Source organism: Dendrobates tinctorius, unplaced genomic scaffold (genome assembly GCF_039654945.1).
Source record: "Dendrobates tinctorius isolate UK_male_01 unplaced genomic scaffold, ASM3965494v1 ptg000054l, whole genome shotgun sequence".
Classification (NCBI taxonomy): domain Eukaryota; kingdom Metazoa; phylum Chordata; class Amphibia; order Anura; family Dendrobatidae; genus Dendrobates; species Dendrobates tinctorius.
Window position 1 is genome coordinate 6,869,440 of NW_027361722.1, and position 23,131 is coordinate 6,892,570.

General features: G+C 48.1%; 1 long non-coding RNA gene across 2 annotated transcripts in view; it reads left to right on the top strand.

Annotated features, from left to right (window-relative positions):
• LOC141091477 (uncharacterized) overlaps positions 1-23,131 on the top strand; it is a 34,960-nt gene that overhangs the window by 220 nt on the left and 11,609 nt on the right. For both annotated transcript variants that reach the window (XR_012232520.1, XR_012232519.1), the window contains exon 2: positions 13,810-13,933. This is a non-coding gene — a long non-coding RNA (uncharacterized lncRNA). The remainder of the gene's footprint in view (positions 1-13,809; positions 13,934-23,131) is intronic.

Consider the following 23,131-nt stretch of genomic DNA (forward strand, 5'->3'; position numbering starts at 1 on the left):
GGAATTTAGGGCTGATAGAGGGTGCACCATCTTACTCAGGGTCTTCACCTGTTAGCCAGAGTGAAGAATGGCTACAAAGAGCTTCTCTTTGCTCTGAAGGACCCAGCATTCTGTACAGTACACAGAAAGCATTGGTTGGCATGTAATACTGAATATTACCTGTGGTGGCACTGTAGGGGAATGGAATGCTTGCTCCTGATGAGCCCAACCGATCACAGATGATCTACAGAAGTCGAAGCTGCTCCATATACAGTCATATGTTAAAGTTTGGGCACCCCTATTAATATTAACCTTTTTTCTTTATAACAATTTTGGTTTTTGCAACAGCTATTTCAGTTTCATATATCTAATAACTGATGGACTCAGTTATATTTCTGGATTCAAATGAGGTTTATTGTACTAACAGAAAATGTTCAATCTGCATTTAAACAAAATTTGACCGGTGCAAAAGTATGGGCACCTCAACATAAAAGTGACATTAATATTTCGTAGATCCTCCTTTTGCAAAAATAACAGCCTCTAGTCGCTTCCTGTAGCTATTAATGAGTTCCTGGATCCTGGATGAAGGTATTTGTGACCATTCCTGTTTACAAAACAATTCCAGTTCAGTTAAGTTTGATGGTCGCCGAGCATGGACAGCCCGCTTCAAATCATCCCACAGATGTTCAATGATATTCAGGTCTGGGGACTGGGATGGCCATTCCAGAACATTGTAATTGTTCCTCTGCATGAATGCCTGAGTAGATTTGGAGCGGTGTTTTGGATCATTGTCTTGCTGAAATATCCATCCCTTGCGTAACTTCAACTTCGTCACTGATTCTTGCACATTATTGTCAAGAATCTGCTGATACTGAGTTGAATCCATGCGACCCTCAACTTTAACAAGATTCCTGGTGCGGGCATTGGCCACACAGCCCCAAAGCATGATGGAACCTCCACCAAATTTTACTGTGGGTAGCAAGTGTTTTTCTTGGAATGCTGTGTTTTTTAGCCTCCATGCATAACGCCTTTTTGTATGACCAAACAACTTAATCTTTGTTTCATCAGTCCACAGGACCTTCTTCCAAAATGTAACTGGCTTGTCCACATGTGCTTTTGCAGACCTCAGGCGACTCTGTTTGTGGCGTGCTTGCAGAAACGGCTTCTTTCGCATCGCTCTCCCATACAGCTTCTCCTTGTGCAAAGTGCGCTGTATTGTTGACCAATGCACAGTGACACCATCTGCAGCAAGAGGCTGCTGCCGGTCTTTGGAGGTGGTCTGTGGATTGTCCTTGACTGTTCTCACCATTCTTCTTCTCTGCCTGATATTTTTCTTGGCCTGCCACTTCTGGGCTTAACAAGAATTGTACCTGTGTTCTTCCATTTCCTTACTATGTTCCTCACAGCGGAAACTGACAGGTTAAATCTCTGAGACAACTTTTTGTATCCTTCCCCTGAAAAGCTATGTTGAATAATCTTTGTTTTCAGATCATTTGAGAGTTGTTTTGAGGAGCCCATGATGCCACTCTTCATAGGAGAATCAAATAGGAGAACTACTTGCAAGTGGCCACCTTAAATATCTTTTCTCATGATCTGATACACCTGGCTATGAAGTTCAAAGCTCAATGAGGTTACAAAACCAATTTAGTGCTTCAGGAAGTCAGTAAAAAGTAGTTAGGAGTGTTCAAATCAAGAAAATGATAAGGGTGCCCATACTTTTGCACCTGTCAAATTTTGTTTAAATGCAGATTGCACATTTCCTGTTAGTACAATAAACCTCATTTGAATCCAGAAATATAACTGAGTCCATCAGTTATTAGATATATGAAACTGAAATAGCTGCTGCAAAAAACAAAATTGTTATAAAGAAAAAAGTTTAACATTAATAGGGGTGCCCAAACTTTAACATATGACTGTATGTCTCAAAATATCTCCAACTATGAATTTCCCACCAAAATATATAGAGATTTTAGCGAATCTGAATTTTTGTGAACGGCTGCCATTTAGCCACATTTTTATGGTTTGTGAAGGGGTCTTCGGTGCTGGACTCCTCTTCAATCTTGATCAGCACGTTCAACGCTGGCTGAGCATTGATGGGTGACATAATGATGTACGCCGACCCATATCATGACGTCAGAACGTGCATCGATGCTCAGCAGACACCGGAAGCACTGGCGGAGAGTGAAGAGGAGGCTAGAGGAGGACGGATGCCTTGAAAATCCAAAGGAGGACTGGCTGTAGCTGCGGCGCCACGGGCAGGTGAGGGGCAAGATTAGTGCATTTTACTGTTTTTTACCCCTTCATGGCCCATGTGTTTTTTTAGGCTTTTGGGGTCCTGAAACCTCCAAACATAATAAATTGCTTTTTTAACAGCCATCGGGTCTCATTTGATTCTCATCGAATACATTTGATGCAAGTTGAATTTTCTGGCCGAATTTGAGCGAATCTGCTGAATTTGGATTTGGCAGATTCGCTCATCTTTCCTAGTAGGACTTTTTATTCTGCAGCCGGGGAAAGTCGCATGCTCACATCACATCCCAATGAAGTCTAAAGTTTATCAGCTGAAATATTTTCTTTCTCCCTCTCCGGTCGTGTTTTTCTTCATCTCAGAACCATATTTCATTGCGGCGAAAGAAATGGATATTATCTGGTTCATGGTGACAACGGAAACACACAAAATAGATTCTTCTCCGCCATCAGCCGATCGCAGCTTTATATTTTTTCTTTACTTACTGTCTAAAGGCTCAAATGGAGATAAAGCAGACGTTCCAGTGATCTGTTCCACTGTTGGATGGGATCAGCGGGTATTAAAGGGGTGACATGAGGATATATTATATAAGACATGGGATGTGGGGGTTCTGGTGACCAAAACCCACCATCACAAGATTAGGTCTGACCCCTTGTTAGATGATAGGAGGTTGGTAGCCATAGACCACCTCATTCATGGCTCTCTAGTTGCCCATCTGCCTGTAATTAAGTCCTACCTTATAGACAGTAGTGGTTCCTTTGCGTTTTGGGGCACAGGGGCTCAATGAAAGAAGAGTCATGTAAGAACAAATCAAGAAAATGTAAGGTCATGTAGGTTGATGGAAAAATTGTGAAAAAATTGACCGTCATCATGGATGCATACCAGGCTGCATGTGAGCCTATTACCACCTTCATGTTAAAAGAAGACAGGTCCATTGTGGTAGTCAATGGCTGGCAGACTTCTTGCCCCCTGGGTATTGTCCCCTCTGCCTTATTGACATAAGACAGCAATGAAGATAGTAAGAAGTGGCTCTACCATAATCGAGAAAGGAGCTGCCACATGACAATGGATCGCCCTCCCAGGGCTGGTGGGGTACTCGGAGTCGGGCCCGTTGGTTTCAATGGGAGTTGTCACAGTGGCAGTGACCCGGTCCATGGCCCTGGGCGTCCATTGTAAAAGGGGAATGTTGAGCTTGTGGGTGATGATTAAAGTTTGTGAATAAATGAGTGGTGACGCCACCTGTGGTGTTCGGAAAGGGAGATGTTAAGCCAAGGCTGCAAGCAGATCCTCTGGGACAGATGGTATAGTGCAGCAATCATGGTGTAGCCCTCCACAGGTAGGGCTGTAGTCCCAGGGCAGAGTAGGTGAAGTGACGGTAAGGGGGAGACGTGGATTGTGCAGTGACAGGCACAGCGATGTAGCAGTGCTGAGTGTGTTGGCGCAAGAATAAGTGGAGGACACCAGGGCATGTAGTTCCAAAGCTTTACTCACAGTCTGTTGTGCGTACAGGTGCCCGCATCGCTCAGCCAACTTCCAGGAAAGATGAAGTACTCCGTTCCAACACGCCGCCAAAATGTGCCTTTCCTGAACGTCTCCCTCCTTAGCGTTCGCAGTGCAATAGAGTACTGAGTTTCACTGGGGTGCCTCCTTTCTGATGTTTTTAGAACTCTACTTGTACGGCAGACAGCTGTAGCCTGCTTCGGGGACTCCTTGCTACTGAGTCCCGGCTCACTATCCGAGTTGCTGTTGTGCCCCCAAGTCTTGTGTGGGAATAAAGTGGTGACAACTTCTATTCCTCCGGTGTCTGCTGCAGGACCATTAGTATCCATACAACCTCGGGGACCGGACCCCGGCCATGCGCTTAGAACTTGAGGAAGGACCCTGCTCTAACCCTAGTCCTTAATTCTCTTCTTCTCCTTACATTCCGTTCTAATCTTACTTGCTTATGGAGAATTAGGCTTTCTTAATATCTCTTTCCTGTGCCAGCAGACCCAGGTCACTGAGGTCTGCTGCAGCACTTCCTTCCATCCATCCCACTCAGGGGATCTTCTCTCACAGACTGACCTAGTCCTAATATCTTCCCACTCTTTTGGTGCAGACTAAGCTCCACCCACCTCCCAGCACTCTTCGTGTTCCAAGCAGGGAGTCACCATAGGTGCTTTGCTACACTACTATGTTGTGTGGGAAGCAGGTGTTGGAGTGTGGTCAGGTGTCTCCACCTTACCTGGATGGTGGGGCACCACACTTCAGGAGGAGGTGCAGTACCTCTGTGGCGACTGAACCCTCTTGGGTGCCACAACAACACCTTTAATAAGCTTTAAGCATCAGCTATAAATATGGAATAAACTCTGGACACTTGGGTCAGAAGGTAGCATGGCATCAAATGGCAAATAATAGAGAATTAAGCTTATGCATCTCTATGATAGTATACAATATACTGGACTGAGAAATGTAAGAAACCTTGGAGATCTCCATGACAAACACATTGGTCAATTGTTAAAAATAAGGAGCCACATAGTGACTGCCTTATCTACTTATGACAGCTATGCGTATCCTATGACAATTCTTTAATTTTCTCCCACTCCACATTGGTAGGTGTAACGGGGTCTACCAAGCTGGGGTACCTCTTTCAGTACCACCCCGTGTTTTTGGAGGTCCGCTCTGCGTTGGCTGGAGTCTGAATGAATGATGCTGGCTGGAATTCCTTGGTTACATGGGCGCATATAAAAGATCACTGCTTCTCCACGTATTTCCAGTATGACAACACTTTACTCACAGGACACAGAATATATCACACAGATAGAGAGGGCCGGCCAATAGAAAAGCGGCAGGCCAGACATGCATTACAAAAGCCGCAGGTGGCCGGAGCCTGCCGATGTTTACTGTGGAAATTACAAAGGTGGGGGGAGGGCGGACAATAGGAGAGTATCGTGCTCCCTCTGCCCAGGGGCGCAGCCTGTGAACTGATGTATTAGGGACATGCATCTCACATAGAACCTATTATACACACATATAACTGCACAACATATTCTGGGTGCTGAGTGGTTCTGTAGCACATAACACGGCTCCCCTTTTCAGCGACGCGATCGGCATACACAGTCTGATCCTCAACAGAACGGTTTGGGGATGACCGAAGTTTATGGGGTTGGTACAAGTTCCGTTTGTCAACTTAGTCCATCGGCGTTACCGTTTTGTTTGCCGGGTCTGTGGTGGATGATGAAGTTCAGTGGTTGTAGGGCTAAACTCCACCGCAGCAATCTGGCATTGTCTCCGGAGACCCGATTAAGCCAGACTAGGGGATTATGGTCCGTTAGGAGGGAAAACTGTCGTCCATACAAATATGGTTGCAACTTCTTGAGTGCCCATACTACCGCCAGGCACTCCTTCTCGATGGCCGCATAGCTTACTTCACGGGGCAGTAGTTTCCGACTCAGGTAAGCTACCGGGTGTTCTTGGCGGTCCGGCCCGACTTGGCTCAGTACTGCCCCCAATCCAAACATAGAAGCGTCTGTGTGAACAAGGAAACGTTTAGTTGGATCGGGTGCGGCCAATACAGGGGTATTGGTGAGGGCGTCCTTTAGTTGGTGGAAGGCTTCCTCACACTCTGAGGTCCAGGTTACCTGGCAGGGTTGGTTCTTACGGGTCAGATCAGTGAGGGGCTTGGCTACGCTGCTGTAATTGGGAACGAATTTCCTGTAATACCCCGCTGTCCCTAGAAACGCCATGACCTGGGTTTTAGTGCGTGGGATGGGCCATTTGGCTATGGCCTCAATCTTGGCTGGTTCTGGTCGCTGTTTCCCACTTCCCACCCAATGCCCTAAATACTGAACCTCTGCTTTGCCCACGTGACACTTGTTTGGGTTCAGGGTGATTCCGGCCTGGTGGATCCTGTCCAATACTGTCTCTAGGTGATTTAGATGCTCTTCCCATGTCGCACTTTAGATGGCGATGTCGTCCAGGTAGGCACAAGCATAGTCCTTTGGAAAGTCGCCGGGGCATTCTTCATCCCGAATGGCATAACTCGAAACTGGAATAAGCCGAACGGGGTGACAAATGCCGACTTGGGAATAGCATCAGGACTAAGGGGAATCTGCCAGTAGCCTTTGCATAGATCGATGGTGGTCACATACTTTGCCCCTGCTAGCCGTTCTAACAACTCATCCACACGCGGCATGAAGTATGCATCCGTCACTGTTTTCTCATTGAGCCTGCGATAGTCTACACAAAACCGTGTAGTCCCATCCTTCTTGGGCACTAACACTACGGGGGATGTCCAGTGACTATCTGACTCTTCAATGACCCCTAAACGCAGCATCTCTTATATCTCTTGTCGCATCCCCTCTCGTACAGACTCAGGGACGCGGAAGGGGTTTCGTCGCAGAGGGGTCTGATCCTGGGTCTCAACCTTGTGTTGTGCCAGGCGGGTGTACCCTGGTCTCCCCAAAAACATCCTCTGTCACTGCCTCAACTACTCCTCCGCCTGCTATCTCTCCTGGGGGCCTAGGTCTTCACCCAAGTGTACCTGGTCCCATGTTTTAGACTGAGTCCTTTCCCCTAAGACATCTGGCAAGGGAAGTCCGGCTAAATCCTCTGCTTCAGGTGCACAGATAGCCACTACCTCTTCAGGGCGCTCCCGGTAGGGCTTCAGCATATTCACGGGGAACATGCGGATAACCATGGGGTCGTCACAATCGGCGACATTATAGGTTGTGTCGGCTATTTTCCCCACTACCTGGTAGGGCCCCTGCCATGTAGCTTAAAACTTATTCTGCTTAGTGGGCTCTAACACCAGGACCTTCAGTCCTATTTCCAAAGTGCGCTCTCTGGCCCTCCGATCGTACCATATGCGCTGGCGCCGCTGGGTCGCCTGCATGTTCTCACGTACAGCCTGAGTCAGCTCCTGTAGGCGGTCCCGGAATTCCAGCACATAGGGTACAATAGGTACCCCTTCTATGAGGCCCTCCCCTTCCCTGTGTTCCAGCACTAAGTTTAGGGGTCCCCTTACCCGTCTCCCGTATACCAGCTCGAACGGGGAGAACCCCATGGATTCTTGGGGCACCTCCCGATAGGCAAACAGGAGGTGTGGCAAGAATTTCTCCCAGTCCCTGTATGTCCTGGTAAAAGTCCCAATGAGCTGTTTTAATGTCCCGTTAAAGCGTTCACACAACCCATTGGTTTGTGGGTGGTATGGGGCGCTTCTAATGGACTTTACGCCGCACAGCTTCCACAGTTGGTTGGTCACCTCTGCTGTCAACTGGGTACCCTGGTCCGAGATAATCTTCCGGGGAAATCCAACCTGTGAGAACACCTGGAGCAGGGTGTCCGCCACCGTCTCTGCCACTATGTTAGGTAACGCAACCGCCTCTGGATACCGTGTAGCATAATCTACCACTGTCAATATATACTTTTTCCCTGACGGACTGGGTTTGGCTAACGGCCCTATCAGATCGACCGCTACTCGGCTAAATGGTTCCTCCACAATGGGGAGGGGGCGTAATTTTTCCTTGTATCGATCCCCCCTCTTGCCAATGCGCTGGCAACTGTCACAGGTCTGGCAGTACTGATGAACATCATAGGTTACCCCCGGCCAAAAGAAGTTTTGTGTCAGACGATGCCTTGTGCGACTGACGCCAAAGTGCCTGGCTAAGGGTATGTCATGAGAGATTCCCAGTAGCTCCTGCCTATACTTCTTGGGAACTACCAGCTGTCGTTTTATAGTGGGGCTTGTCCCTGTGTGGTGCTGCTCTGTGATCCAGTAGAGGAGTCCCTGCTTCCTTACAAACTGTTCCCCTTCCAGTACCCCTCTCCCCTCCTGTGCCTTCCCACGATATCCCGCTAATGAAGGATCCTCAAGTAACTCCCTCTTAAATTCATCTGGGGTGGCCCAAGAAATGTGTCTGGCTATGGGAATACGTGTAGGGCTGGGATGTCTTACCTGGGCCTCCTCTGAGTGTGATTCCGCCTCCGCAGCTCGAGCTTGTCTCCGGGTGGTCACAGGATATGTCTCAGCCAGAGGGACCACCGAGAATGCAGACAACATGGGCCCCAAGTCATTTCCCAGCAAGACGTCTGCAGGCAGATCCTCCATCAAGCCGACCTCAACAAGGCCATCCCCGACTCCCCAGTTCAGGTGAATCCTGGCAGTGGGCAGTCGATGTATGGCTCCCCCTGCTACACGGACTGCCACTGTCCGGTCCGTCTTCTCTTGGTCCCGGACGAGATGAGGCTTCACAAGGGTCAAAGTTGCTCCGGAATCTCTTAGTCCCTGCATACGTTTCCCATTAACCCACACGACCTGTCGATGCTGTTGTCGACTATCTGCCCGGGCTGCCTGCATGGGGTCTACTTCATGCAGCACTTCCTCCATCTCATCCACACCTTGGTTAGTCGTAGCCCCTAATGCCGGGTCAGCTTCGCCTTGGTAGCAGTGTACAGCAGCCCGGCTGAAGGTAGCTGTTCCCGCCTTTGGCCACTGGGTATGCTGAGTCCGGTTGGGACATTGTCTTTGCAGTTTCCCCAGCTGACGGCAGGTGTGGCATCGCGCCCCAGGGGGACTGTGGTAGGCCGGGTTTCTAGCTGGTCCCCCTACAATCTTCGGTGGTTTGGGGCCCTCCAGGTCCATGGGCGGGCCCCTAGTAACATCTTTGATCCGGACAACTGCGGCCTCCTGGCATTATGATGTTCATCGGCCAGACGAGCGGCTTCCTCAAGAGTTGTTGGCCGCCTGTCCCGAAGCCATTCCTGTGTCTCGGGGGTTAGTCTATTAAAGAATCGTTCTAACAAGAAGAGCTAGAGGACGTCCTCCTTAGTGGTTGCTTGGCTCCCTTGTACCCACTGTAGCAGTGACCGCCGTAATTTACAGGCCCATTCAGCGTGGGTATCGGTTACGCGTTTTATAAGTCCGCGGAACTTTTGGCGGTAGGCCTCTGGTGTCAGCGCATACTAGGCCAAGATCAGTTCTTTGATCCGCTCATAGTCCATACAGTCCTCATCAGGTACCGTGCAATAGGCGTCCGCTGCCCGGCCTGTCAGCTTGCTGGCCAGAATCTGAACCCGTTCCTCCGACTTCACTTGATGAAGGGCACACTGCCGCTCAAAGTCCTGCAGAAAGCCATCAATGTCTTCCTCTGCCTCCCCCAACTGTCGGAAGGCATTATACTGGGTCTTTTTGTGGCTTACTGTTGAAGGTACCTGGTCGAAGGCCAGAGCTCCCCCTGCTCGCTGACTCTCCTCTCTCCGCTCTGCCATCTCCATCTTGGCCAGCTCCACTTTGGTCCGCGCTGCCATCTCCATCTTGGCTAGCTCTATCCTCGTCCGCTCGGTCATCTTTTCCTTCAGATCAGTACGCACATCAGCCATCACCTCTCGTATGATCTTTATCGGAGGGTTTGGGCCATAGAAGGCCAATCTGTTCTTTACCTCCCTCTGGAATTCGGTCTCCTCCACGTTCACATTGGGGGGCGCTGCACTGTCATCTTCCATGATGGCTGCTATCAAATCCGCTTTTGTTTTGTTGCTGGCGATCAACCCTCGGGCTTCCACCAGATCTTTTAATGTAGTCCTCTTTAACTCCTGGCAGTTGTTTTCCATTCATTCCTTTCCTCCTGTACAAGGGGTATCATATCCCGCCACTGCCACCAGTGTAACGGGGTCTACCAAGCTGGGGTACCTCTTTCAGTACCACCCCGTGTTTTCGGAGGTCCGCTCTGTGTTGGCTGGAGTCTGAATGAATGACACTGCCTGGAATTCCTTGGTTACATGGGCGCATATAAAAGATCACTGCTTCTCCACATATTTCCAGTCTGACAACACATTACTCACAGGACACAGAATATATCACACAGATACAGAGGGCCGGACAATAGAAAAGTGGCAGGCCCGACATGCATTACAAAAGCCGCAGGTGGCCGGAGCCTGCCGATGGTGGGGGGAGGGCGGACAAAAGGAGAATATCATGTCCCCTCTGCCCAGGGGCGCAGCCTGTGAATTGATGCATTAGAGACATGCATCTCAAATAGAACCTATTATACATACATATAACTGCACAACATATTCTGGGTGCTGAGTGGTTCTGTAGCACGTAACAGTAGGAAACCCATTTGAAAGGAAACCAGTGGCATGCATAGAAGACAGGTGTCTGGTTGTGTTGCCAGCTTTAAGGACCTCTCTTTTTATCTAAGGTCTGATCACAAGCTATTTTTATGAAGTCCAGTATTAACACCCTAGACCAAGTGCTTGGTCTTCGTTTTCCCCTCTAGACTCTATCCCTGACCCCTAAGCCAATTACCAGACAGAGGTGGTAAGGTCTTAGGTCCTCCTAATGCAAAATCCATACTTGTTCCTATAATGTCCAGGAGGCTCCTGGTGAAAAAGGAGACATCCCAGACCCCTGGAGGTAATAGCAAATTTGCAATGTTCCACAAAGCATCCTGGAAAGCAACGGATTGCTTCTTGTGCGCAATACTGGGATGCTTCATCAAAGGAGGCGGGAAGCAGTGGAAGGGTCATAGAGCAGAAAACTGAATGGGAGGTGTGCGTAGAGTGAGGTGTGATATGTAAAGAGCATCATTAACCAAGGCCATCACACAAAGTTGGCAAGTTCACATTGGGTTCACTGATATGAGTCAAAGGGACTTTTTGGGCTCGAGGGCTCTGCTATGTCCACTGCCTCTGCACCCCTTATATGTACCTTTTACGCACCCTCCACATTTATCCCCTCTTACCATATGTTAAAGCTGAAGGATTTGCTTAAACTATCAGATGCTGGACAAATAGAATTTCACAACATGAAGAGAAAAGGTTAAATCGATTAAAGCTTCAGTAACTATTAAAAACAGTTTTCTGCTCCCATCCTTCATTGGCAGATCTGTTACCAGCTCCACACTGCACTAAAAAAACTGCAAAATTCTAATTAAAATCACTAATTAGAGAAATGTAGAAAGTGTTGCTGCTGGGGGAGAGGCAGCGAGTGCAGATATTTGTGTCTTCGGCAGTTTGGTTCCTTGCCAGGCGCCAGGCTGCTGGGCTTCGCTCCGACTTCAGAGCTCACGAAACAAAGCAGGCGGCTTCCTTATTTTAGAAAGATTTAGTCCCCGGTCGTCCCTTTTCTTGTTTTTAATTATATCTACAGCCATCACACGGTTAATAGAATTGACATTTCTCATCAATGTAGATACAGGACTAAATGCCAAGAAAAGATGAGAGGTGTCTGAAAGGAATTTTACTTTAAATTAAACATCTCAATGTCTTAAAGTAAAAAACGAGATGGGTTAGAAACAATGAACTTGCTCTCAATTTGTCAATCATTCCCCAGAAATTGGATGATCATTGATCACCATGGGTCCACCAATGCCCTCCATAGATTTGGTCTTAGGGTTTTTCTTAGTCAGGGCCAAATATAAGGTGGAGGCATGTCTGGAGACATCAGGGTCAGTGGGTGCTCTTGTCTGCTGGCCCAGCTATCTTAAGAAAGACCGCATGGACCAGGGCTCAACCCACTGAACACCCGTACTCCTTCCCCGTGGGCATAATACTATTCAGGCAACACAGGGTGAGGGTAACACAGTGTGGAAAAACTTTATTGAACCACCAATAGACAATAACATATAGAATAGTCCAAGCAAAATACCCAAGATGGTGCATAATTAAAGAGATCACTCTTCCGCTGACCGGGATTAGAGCATCTGCGAGTTCGGGGCTTCCTGGGCCGACTACCCCTACCAGTGGCACCCTGCTTTTGGCGGGCACCCACAGAGAGGAGGTAACAACAAGCTTAGGAAGCGGACAGTTTATTGAGGAACGTGCCAGATGACCGGAGGGTCCCAACCTGACTTCTCCAAACGTCTCCATAGGGCCAGGTGACCGGAGGATCCCCCACCTGACTTCTCCAAACGTCTCCCTAGGGCCAGGTGACTGGAGGATCCCCCATCTGACTTCTCCAAGTGTTTCCATAGGGCCAGGTGACTGGAGGATACCAACCTGGCTTTCCAAAATGTATCTGTGGGGAGGAGGACCCCCATACAGTGATTGGGCTAGAACCAGGGGGACCGCCATCAGGGTTGTTGAAGAAACCACATCAGGGGGATTACAAAGGGAGACATGCGACTGAAGTTGTCAGGGCAACAGGGGGCGGGGCGAGGGTAAAAGGAGCAGGGGACGCGCTGAGGTGGCAGTTGGAAGAGAGCCTGACAGGAGAGAGAGAGCCGTGTGGCAGGGGGAGGACTGTGGCAACTGACGGTGTGGGGAAGAGAGACAGGCAGGAGACTGTCAAAGGAAAATTTGAGGCTGTCCGAAGAGCGGCGCATAAGAGACTCTTCCCGGGAGTCCCTCCCCGGATACATACAGATAAATTGATGCCCGCTGATTCCCTCCGTGCTGTGACAGGACCGGGATCTCAGGCAACCGCTGCGACGAGACAGCAATCCGGTATAGTGGCCAGGACACTGCCCCCCTGTCTTCTCCCACAGCTGCGACCCCGTCATTACCGACATCAGGGGACGCCACCTCGCTATAGGCGGCCGCAGAGCCCCTGTCCCGCTTACTGAGGGGACACTGAGCAGAGTTTGTTAAGATTTTATGTTTTTGGACTGCGTCATGACCTGGCTGGGGGACGAGCGCCTTTAAACGGACGCCTGGGAGATTAATCCCCCCGAACAGTTCCTTCAGGGCCTATTGCGCCCCACCATTGCAGCTTCTTCAGGGCCCATTGCGCCCCACCGTTCAGTTTCTTCAGGGCCTGTTGCGCCCCATCGTACTGGTTTCTTCAGGGCCCGTTGCGCCCCACCGACCAGTTTCTTCAGGGCCTGTTGCGCCCCAACGTTCCGGTTTCTTCAGGGCCCGTTGCGCCCCACCGTCCAGTCTCTTCAGGGCCTGCTGCGCCCCATCGTTCCGGTTCCTTCAGGGCCTGCTGCGCCCCACCGTTTTGGTTTCTTCAGGGCCGGACGAGCCCAAGTCCTTCCGTGAAATCTTGGATTACAAGGCAGCCACATCTGCAATCCCTGAGTGTTCGTGGACTCGAGCGACGCCCGGGAGGCTAAGTGCATTATAGAGTATAAGGACCCTTTTTGTTTTGAATGTTTGTTTTACGAGTCCCTGCGAGGACAAATAGGTGTTTCCCCTTTTGTTTCATCGAAGCAGTTTAGCCCTTGCGGCTTTAAACTTATAAAAGTATATTTCACCCCACATTCAGTCTCGTGTCTCGTCACTGCATCCTGTGAGCCTGCTCGAACCCTACATATCCATGGCGCTAGGTGACCAGAGAGTCCCAACCTGGCTTCCCCAAAAATCTGCATGGGTTCAGTGATGGTCAAAAGATCAGATCTGTATTGTTCCAGCGAGGGCCATGGTCCCCAAAACTGGCATCCTGTTGAGTGTCAAATCTGTAATCCTCTTGATGGAGTCGTGGTGTCTTGGCTTTTGTTCTGTAAAGTCTCTCTCTGTTGCAGAAGGATAAAAATCCTTTTTATACCTACATTTGTGGTTCATGTCATCATCCACAGGTCAGGGGGGAGGTGGGATGAGATTAATTCTTATTGTTTGAGTATTTAATCAATCTGCATAGTTTTTCCTTCACTGTTTTGCAGGTCAACAAACTACATGGGCTTATACAAAGGGCAATCAACATATTGGCAAACATCGATTGTTCAATAACCTTGCATTCCTGTCGCCAAAGATAGCAAAGATAACCTGTAGGAGCTGATATAAGAGGTAAACAGCAGCCATGCAACAATTCACAAACATCAATTTCAATAGTCAATGTTTAGACTCATATGACAACAGTCTGTGTTTCTTGACCCACCAAATAAAAACACATAAATTCAATAGTCAACGTTCAGACAATAGCCTATATCTTCGGTTATACTGAAAAAAGATGGCATAATTAAGATTAAATGCTGTGTCGTCACATCATAACTTTGGGTTTTCACGTTCTTGAGGACCTCCTCCAACCTTCCGCCTTGTGGCATTGTGTGGGTGAGCGGTTTGCTGATGTCTATGTTGTGAATGGAGTGGCCCATGGTGGTGGTGAGGTAATGGTAAGGGTAGGCGTATGTATGGACAATGAACACAGGTGCATTTTTTATGCCATTGTGAATGCACAGAGATACTATAAAGAGATTCTGTGGCACATTGTTGTGCCATTCATCCACGACCATCAGCACATGGTGCAGCATGATAATGCATGGCTCCATGTTGTAGCATGATAATGCACGGCGCTATGTTGCAAGGATCTGTGCACAATTCCTGGAAGCTGAAAACATCCCAGTTCTTGCATGGCAGCATACTTACCGGACATGTCGCCCATTGAGCATGTCTGCGATGCTCTGGATCGAGCTATATGACAGCATGTTTAAGTTCCTGTCAATATCCAGCAACTTTGCACACTGAAGAGGAGAGGAGCAGCAATCTACAGGCCGCAATCAACACCCTCATCAACTCTATGGAAGGAGATGTGCTGGTTTTATGACCCCCACCGGACCACCCAATACAGTAAAGGCCCCGTTACACATAGCGATGTCCCAGCGATCCCACCAATGATTCGACATGGATGGGATCGCTGGGACATCGTTAGGCTGAGCGCTGGTGAGCTGTCACATAGACAGCCCCTCCAGTGATCAGGACCAGCGAGCAAGCTGGTTTCCAATGTAAACAGCAGGTATCTAAGAGCCGCGCGGGTCTTGGATACCCGCTGTTTACCCTAGATGCCAGCTTGCACTCTGGTATCCAACGTAAACATCGGGTAACTAAGAGCCATGGCTCTTGGATGCCCGCTGTTTACCCTAGATGCCAGCGTGCGCTGGTATCTAGGGTAAACAGCGGGAATCCAAGAGCCGTGCAGCTCTTAGTTACCCGATGTTTACATTGGAAATCAGCGTCCAGCGTCGCTGATCGCTGGTCTCTCGCTGCCACACGCAGCGATGCGCGCTGGCCAGCAGGAGACCAACGATCAAAAAATGGCCCAGGACGATCCTGCACGCTCTGCGATACCTGGCGGGGAGGGGGGGCGGTCGCTGATCCCCATCACACATGGGGATATCGCTGGAGAGATCACTGATGCATCACAAAATCAGCGATCTCACTGGCAATCTCGCTGTGTGTGACGGGGTCCTAAAGCTGCAAATCTTAGAGTGGCCTTTTATTGTGGCCACCCTAAGGCACACCTGTAGAATAATCATGTGTAATCAGCATCTGGATATGCCACACCAGTGAGGTGGATGGATGATCTGGGCACAGGAGAAGTTATCACTAACACAGATTCAGACAAATTTGTGAACAATATTTGTGAGCAAAAGGCCTTTTGTGTTCATAGAAAAAGTCTTAGATCTTTGAGTTCAGCTTATGAAAAATGGGAGGAAAACCAAAAACTTTCCTGTCTGTATTAGCATGATACTATATTTTTTGCTGTCCTTTTCCTATATATTTTACTTTGTGCATTAGCGGATTTGGCCACCTCCAGGGCCTTGCACCCGATTATCTTCCCAACATTCCCAGGCTGATTTTCAGCAGAACAAATGTATATCTGGATTCAATTTCTTCCCCAGACCAGAGACCATGGTGAGGCGAGTTTGTAGAATGAGGTCCATTCCATATGAGATCACCTTGTCTTTTCTTTACACACCTTTGATTAAAACATTGGACCACATGTGCAATGACTGAATCTACTACACCTTACCTCCGCCATGAGCACCCAACATTTAAAGTTCTCCATTTCGGCCTTTGTAAAGTCTTCAGGACTACTCAATCCTCCGGTGATAGATTGTTATGGTAGAAGACAAGAGGCCTATACTGCCTGTTGTTAATGCCATTCTGATCCACCTAAGTTGGGGTCTCCCCATCTTCCTGGACCTTGTAGTAAACCCAGGAGCTGCATCTATAGGATGAGCAACCATAAAATGCTCCTCAGCCTATACATAGTCTGTATTCCCTACTATCTTTATTATGTGTCATGTTCCGAAGATACTCATAATAAAGATTGTAGGGAATACAGGCTATGTATAGGCTGAGGAGCATTTTATGGGTGCTCATCCTATAGGTGCAGCTCCTGGGATTCCGACATGAGACATTGTAGCATCATGGGGGGATCACAACACTTGGAAAGATTACAATAGCCTAAGCAAGGACGTAACTACAGGGGACAATGGAGACATGGGTCCTGGGTGCTGAGCACCTTGGCCAGGGTATTTGTGCCGCCCTGCAGTAAGTCATTAGAAGCTTTACTATGGGTGAATAAAGGCTTATAGAGGTTGTCTAGTGAGTACAAGTTATCACCTATTCACATTCACTGGTGGAGCTCTGACCACTAGGACCTTCAGAACAAGGAACTTTTATCCCGGTTAGCATGGATCGGCGTACGTACGCTCAACTTCTGCTGCATTCATTCCCTACGGAGCTGCTGAGCTCTACGCTCAGTTTTTTCCTAGCAGCTCCAAAGAGAATGAACGGAGGAGCAACTGGTCATGCATACATCCAACAGGGATACAACTGATCGTGCCTGTGCCAGAGGACCCTCACCCATATAGAAGTTATGTGCATCAATGATGACTAGACTGGACAGCTCCTTTAATGACAATGGTGGGGCCCCATGACCTTTACTGCCTGGGAGGTGCAAGTCCATTTTATTCCACCCCTGGACCTAGGCACAGCTTTTCATTCTGTATGGACATATTTAGAGTAATATATTGGAGCGCAATCCCGGTGATGTCATGGCCATCCTCAGTGATCTCATACACTACTGAAATCCAGGGATTCATGTATGACATCACTTTACTGGCATTAGTACATGATAGATATGAGCACAGACTTGTCAACTCCCTTCACCCTCCCCGAAAAATTACCATGAAGGGAAAACACAATAATTCTTAGAACTCCCCATCCGGGATGATGGATACGATGCTGTTGGCCTCCTGCCATCCTGAGTGTTGGTGACATCACCCACCTTTAGAGGAAAATCAATACCTGGGGCTTTCTAAGAAAGCTGGATACATTACTGTATGTGGAGGTGTCAGTTCCCAGATATTGGTCGTGTATGGCGGTCAAGACCGGCGAGTATCTCATCATGTCACGTTACATTATAACAAGCTGCATACAGGCATTGTGACGATAGTCGTTCACATTTACTAATAGGTCTCCCATTATATATTTCACAACCTGCTGGAGAACTACAACTCCCATTATGCCCTGACAGCTTCTGAAAGGCTAAGCTGTTTCATGAAGCCCGGCCGCCCCCATTCTTCAGATCCCCAAGGACAGGTGTAAAAAAAGGAAACAAAAGGCTGAAGGGACCACAATCAGGACGCGTCCTATTAATCCCGTTACCTTCACACTACATGTGGTTTTCTGAAAGGAAGAGCGTCCGCCCATATAACCCAGCCTTAATCTTTTATTATTCTTGTAGTAAAGCATTTTCCTGCTGGCACAGCGGCGGCGGCTTTATGGAGTGTGTAACACAGAGCGAGATAAAATGGTTATTGCAGCGCGGAAATTTGGTTAGATTTAATGCTAAAGAATAGATGAAGCGATCGGCAATTCAGAGGAAAATCCAATGTTTCCTGTTATTTACTGATAGCAATACTATATATTCTATCTATCTATCTATCTATCTATCACCTATCTACAGTTGAAAGCAGAAGTTTCCACTATATATATATAAAGACACATATCTGCAGGTTTCTCTCAATATCTGACATGAAATCAGAATAAACCTTTCCCGTTTTAGGTCAGTAAGTATTACCATAATTATTAATATTTGCCAAATTCCAGAATAATGAGAGAGAGAAGGTTTTAAGTGTTATTAGTACTAACTGCAAAGTTAAAAGTTTCCATACACTAAGATTACTTTGCCTTTAAACAATTCTGGACGGTCCATATTTTGAGGTCATGTGTTTGGAAGCTTCTGTTTTTTTGGCAACATCTGAGTTAATTAAAGAAACCTGTGGATGTATTTTAATGCGCACCTGAAACACACTGCTTCTTTGTGTTCTCATGAGAAAGTCTAAAGAAATCAGACAAGATATCAGGAAGAGAATTCTGGACTTGCACAAGTCTGGCTCATCCTTGGGTACAGATATTGAGAAAAACATGCAGATGTGTGTTTTCATACAGTGGATGGAAACTTCTGGTTTCAACTGTATCTATCTATTATCTATCTATCATTTATCTGTTATCTATTTATGTATCTATCTATTATCTATCTCTGTTATGGGTTCACCTGGTGAGGTTTGTAGCTGTAGATGAGAGTGAGCAGCACGGACCAGAAGTGATGATGCAGCAGAGCTGAATTTGCCAACCGGCATGGGGATTAGCAAAGATCAGCACAACAGTGTATGTAGGATGGCAGATGAGCAAGCAGAGCTGGAAGCACTTGATGCAGCTGAACCAGATGTGTGGATTGTACAGGAGCAGCAAAGATGTGCAAGGCAGTACAGGAATAGCAGGGATGTGTAGGCAAATTGGTAACTGCTTGCAAGGATGCAGTTTCTCATAGGAATAGCAGAGTAGCAAATGTGGACAGAACCACCAGGATTAGAGGTGGAGATACTATTGGGACAAACTGTGCAGACACTACCACCTTTAAAGTAGCAAGCAACTTGTGTTACAGATATGTAAAAGTGTACATTATGGTGAGCCATTGGACTGTATCTGCCAGTGATCGGGATCGCAGATTTAACGTGTAAAATTCATGCATTTGTGCCTTTAGTATATGTGTGTGTGTCTGATGACTGCACAGGGCCTAGAGCCGCGTCCTTCATCGTCAGTGTCCGCTCCTGGGACGAGGGACCCTACAAAAGTCTTGTGGTGTCAATCCCTAAGTCTGGGGTGCGATGTATGAACGGCCAGGAATGTAGAGTCACTTCCATGGAGAAGAGTTCATCCACTATCACTGGTGCCTCATTTGCGACTGTGACTTCCTTCTCCCCATACCGGCATTATAAAGTCCTATGATTCAGTAGCTGACTGTTCACACTTGCTCTTCTATTCCTGGCCTCATGTCTGCACACCTTTCATTATCTTCTGCTTCTGTAATAAGCAGTTGTCTAATTGTATCTACCGGTCCTCACATTTGTTTCATACCGCCCCCTGTGGATCACATTAATGTCTGCAGAAGATGAGCTCACTACCCCGGGATGTAATGAACAGTTTCCTACAAGAGAACCCAGCGTGTCCCACAGTGTCTGCCAGGTGGTGTGTGCAGGAGGGAGACGCTGATCCAGAGAAGCAGCTGCCTGCACTCCACTGCTCCTATGCTGCACCATCCCAGATAATGTTTATGTGGATTATGTAGTGTTTCTATCTATGTGTTCCTCCAACTACGATAACTATCACAGTGCCCCTCTAACTATCACCGAGACCCTCCAACTATCACAGAGACCCTCTAACTATCACCGAGACCCTCTAACTATCACCGAGACCCTCCAACTATCACAGTGCCCCTCTAACTATCACCGAGACCCTCCAACTATCACAGAGACCCTCTAACTATCACTGAGACCCTCTAACTATCACCGAGACCCTCCAACTATCACAGTGCCCCTCTAACTATCACCGAGACCCTCCAACTATCACAGAGACCCTCTAACTATCACCGAGACCCTCTAACTATCACCGAGACCCTCCAACTATCACAGTGCCCCCCCAACTATCACCGAGACCCTCCAACTATCACCGAGACCCTCCAACTATCACAGTGTCCCTCCAACTATCACAGTGCCCCTCTAACTATCACAGTGCCCTTCTAACTATCACCGAGACCCTCCAACTATCACAGAGACCCTCTAACTATCACCGAGACCCTCTAACTATCACCGAGACCCTCCAACTATCACAGTGCCCCTCTAACTATCACCGAGACCCTCCAACTATCACAGAGACCCTCTAACTATCACCGAGACCCTCTAACTATCACCGAGACCCTCCAACTATCACAGTGCCCCCCCAACTATCACAGAGACCCTCCAACTATCACCGAGACCCTCCAACTATCACAGTGTCCCTCCAACTATCACAGTGCCCCTCTAACTATCACAGTGCCCTTCTAACTATCACCGAGACCCTCCAACTATCACAGAGACCCTCCAACTATCACAGAGACTCTCCAATTATCACAGGACCCCTCCATCTATCACAGGATCCCTCCATCTATCACAGGATCCCTCCATCTATCACAGGACCCCTCCATCCATCACGGGAACCCTCCATCTGTCACAGGACCCCTCCATCAATCACAGGACCCCTCCATCTATCACATGACCACTCCATCTATCACAGGACCCCTCCATCTATCACAGGACCCCTCCATCTATCACAGGATCCCTCCATCTATCACAGGACCCCTCCATCCATCACAGGAACCCTCCATCTATCACAGGACCCCTCCATCAATCACAGGACCCCTCCATCTATCACATGACCACTCCATCTATCACAGGATCCCTCCATCTATCACAGGACCCCTCCATCTATCACAGGATCCCTCCATCTATCACATGACCCCTCCATCTATCACAGGACCCCTCCATCCATCACGGGAACCCTCCATCTATCACAGGACCCCTCCATCTATCACATGACCCCTTCATCTATCACAGGACCCCTCCATCTATCAGAGGACCCCTCCATCTATCACAGGATCCCTCCATCTATCACAGGATCCCTCCATCTATCACAGGACCCCTCCATCCATCACGGGAACCCTCCATCTATCACAGGACCCCTCCATCTATCAGAGGACCCCTCCATCTATCACAGGATCCCTCCATCTATCACAGGACCCCTCCAACTATCACAGGACCCCTCCATCTATCACATAGCTCTTCCATCTATGTGCTATTTTGCTGTGTAGCATTGAGGCGCCCAGATGACGATGTATCTCCACCCCGTGCACCTCGCTCTGCCATGTCTCCACCATTCCCCTATGAATGTGGTGGCTCTGTGGAGTAGTCTGTATTCCAGTAGACGTTTGGGAATTAGTGTTGATACAAGTCCTGAGACGCGGGCGCTCATCAACCATTAGGGAACCCTCCTTAACCACTCGCAGTGCACCCGGAGTCATGCCGGCTCGGGGACGTGACCGTCCTGACAATAGTTCTGTTTTCCTTCAGTAATTGAAGCAATTGACAAATCAATACCATCGAGCCGCTCACAACCTCATCACCTCCGATAGGTGCAACGTCCTCTCCTCCTAACTACAAAGAGAAATTACTGTTCAAGAACTTGTGCAAAATCCTCTCCGAACTCTAATCTGCTGCTAAAGCTTAAAGGGTTGGCTAGGATTAGAAAAGCTTGGTCCCTGCCTTCCAAAAACTCTTATCCGTGCCCGGTATTGTAAATCAACCCCGTACACCGTGACCTGAGTATTACACCACCACACACAGCCCATGGACAAATGAGGAGGTCTGGGGGGCTCTGGTCCGGTAGTTGTGGACTAACAATGCGGCCACTAGACCAGAGTCCTGCAAATCTTGTCTGCACAACTCGATGAAGGGAGGATTACTACTTAAAGGGTTTGGGCATTGCTACTTAAAAGGGTTATCTGGGACTTTCACATTGATGGCCTATTCTTAGCATAGGTTATAAATGTCTGATCGATGGGGATATGAAAACCGGCATCCCCACTGATCAGCTGTTCCTGTCGATGGTGGCTGAAACTGCTCAGTTGCAGAGCTGCGCAGCACAGCTCCGCCAACTGTATAGTGGCCACAGCCAGATACTGCACATTAGTCCCTTATTGAAATCAACCTGTCCATGGCTATTATTCTATCAATGGAGCAGTGCAGTTCCGTATCTGAGCCGTTATGGATGACACCGGGGACAGATGATTGGCAGGGCACCGGGTGCCACCCATAGTGTGCGTACCCACGTTACTTGGGCTGGAGATGAAATGATATGTTTCGCTCTCGCCCCCCGTGCTGAACCCCTGACTATGCTTATGTGTACAAACCAGGAACAGGTTTCCCGCTGATATTGGAAATACAGTATACTGTATATAGAATCACTTTAAGTCATCCGCATTATGGTGGAGATTTTTTTTGGAAATGCCATGTCGTTTAGATCATTTGCATACGTCCCTTTCTACCCTGCAGTCTTCCTTCATTTCTTCCGTCCTGTCTGTCGATAAGCCAGGCCGCTGATGGATTCAACCGTCGCAGCCTTGCCAACTCCGATTGAGCAAAAAAAAAAAAAAAGGCCTGTGCCATAAAGATAATTCAGAAATAATATTAATAATCTGGGCTCTGAATGAGGGGTCACGTCCAATCAATTACCGTCTCATTAGGCTGAGTCTACAGAGGCTTCGTGTGAAGCTGCTCCTCTCGCTGTCAGCCCGGTGTGGTCGCGCTGTCACTACAAACCACAGCTGCCCGTCACCTGCACAATGTCCCCGCAATGAATGGGCCTGTGATTCCCCGATGCTTTATAAATTGTTATAATGGCGACACGGGGAACACATGTTCCTCATCTGTATGATTAGTGGCAGTCTTTAGAACCTTGTCAAGGCACTGATAACGGGGCCTGCATTTAACACTGGCACTTCACCTAAACTCGGTCTCACTAGATTTCCAAAAAAACACCCTTTATCCCTTCCGAAAGGGAATTTGTGCTTAGTGGTTTGGTTAGACGAATAAGCAAATAAAAGGCGCAAAATGCCAAAAGTAAAGACGCAAAAAAACATTAAGGTTGTGTGCACACGGTGCGGATTTTGCTGCGGATCCACAGTGCATTTGCTTTGAGGATCCGCTGCAGATCTGCAAGCATTGTACAGTACAATGCAAATCAATGGCTTTTAAAAACCGCAGTGCACATGCTGCGGATTTTTCCGCGCGGATTTGCTGTAGTTTTAAATCCGCAACATGTCAATTCTTTCTGTGGATTCCGCTGCGGTTTGACACCTGCTCCATTGTCCAGTGGTCAAAC